The sequence below is a fragment of the Hylobates moloch genome, unplaced genomic scaffold, assembly GCF_009828535.3.
Source record: "Hylobates moloch isolate HMO894 unplaced genomic scaffold, HMol_V3 SCAFFOLD_5, whole genome shotgun sequence".
Taxonomy (NCBI): Eukaryota; Metazoa; Chordata; class Mammalia; order Primates; family Hylobatidae; genus Hylobates; species Hylobates moloch.
The window spans coordinates 28,212,839-28,214,471 of NW_026652280.1; the positions used below are offsets into that span (position 1 = coordinate 28,212,839).

Genomic DNA, 1,633 nt, shown 5'->3' on the forward strand with positions numbered 1-1,633 from the left:
GGAGAGAGAGGGCCAGAAAGGGAATTATAATAAGAACCCATATGGTCTGGAGACAAAAATTCTAATTGCCACTCTGCCCACGATAAAGCTGTTTTCATCTTCAATACTAATCTCCATTTTTTCTATATGTCATGCCACTGAGGAGGCATTGCTAAATGTCTAGTAAACCAAATGATCATATGTTTTCTCTAACTCATAAAATGAGGTGATTTCCAAATGTTTATCCCTAGGTTTGTTGATGTAATGAGTACATTCTACTTGTTACTAAATAGAAAAAAGAATCTGAAGAAAAGCTTAGAGGCATAGCATTCTAACATTAGGCAATAGGGGGAAATCTTATTTGATGGATGTGGTAGGAGGTATTATCTCTTATAAATATGGGATGCTTCTTTAGGAGGCAAAATTGTTTCAAATAAAAAAAATAGAAAGCCTTTTTATGACTGTTGAAGATGATATGCCCAAATGGATAATGCTTTAAAACTTGGAATGGATTGCACATTTAAAACTAAACTCTAAAATAAAATAGACATTCTAATTCCAAACAAGAGCATCCCTGGCATTTCCTGTGAAACGAAAGGACTCTTGGTGTAAGTTGGGCCTTGGCAAAGGACACAGCCTAGCAGGCCCCAGTGCATGTTGCCAGATGAAATACACATGCCCGAGTGGCTGACTGGCTCTGACTGAGACACGTGGTGGCCCGAGGTTTCTGAGGCTCCTCAGAATGTAGGTGGCCTTCATATCAGACTGGCTGAGGGGCAAGGAAGAAGGCAATTGATATGATTCAGCTCTGTGTCCCCATCCAAATCTCATCTCAAGTTGTAATTCCCAATGTTAGGGTAGGGACCTGGTAGGAGGTGATTGGATCATGGGGGCAGATTTCCCCCGTTGCTGTTCTCATGATAGTGAGTTCTCACGAGATCTGATGGTTTAGAAGTGTGTAGCACCTCCTCCCTTGCTCTCTCTCTCTCTCCTGCCACCCTGTAAAGAAGGTGCTTGCTTCCCCTTCATCTTCTGCCATGATTATAAGTTTCCTGAGGCCTCCCAGTCATGCTTCCTATTAGGCCTGTGGAACTGTGAGTCAATTAAACCTCTTTTCTTCATAAATTATCCAGTCTCAGATAGTTCTTTATAGCAGTGTGACAACAGACAAATACATCAATCGACTACCCATTGGCTGCTTAAGGAGCATGACCAGCTGACCTGCTGTATTGTGGAGTATCAGAACAAGGGCCAGGCTAACAAATGCATCCAGCATCAGCATGGGTTACATAGAAATCTCATTTATTTTGCTACCGTCACAGACACCAGCCCAACCAGTACTTCAAAAGCAATGAGACAATCTTCCAGTTGGCTGTTGTAAGGAGTAATTGAATGTAATCCATCTCTTAGAAAATGGAGACAGGATTTTTGCCAACTTAATTGCTTAAAACATGAATGAAAGCCCTGTGGCTCTTTTAAAAACTGTGAGCGTGCAAAGAAAGCTAACTTAACTGTATTCTCAATGTAAATATTTATTTTAATAATTAAGCAAATCCCTCAAGAAGGTGACCCCCGGTGTTCTCTTTCCTGAATGTGGAGCATGTTTGGATAACAAAGACATCACTGGCATCTGCAAGCCTACTTTTTAGTTTCA

At 41.0% G+C, this 1,633-nt stretch overlaps 1 pseudogene; it reads left to right on the forward strand.

Annotated features, from left to right (window-relative positions):
• The first annotated feature begins 721 nt into the window (after nt 1-721).
• LOC116467785 (SS18-like protein 2) lies at nt 722-1,360 on the forward strand (annotated as a pseudogene).
• The last annotated feature ends 273 nt before the right edge of the window (nt 1,361-1,633 follow it).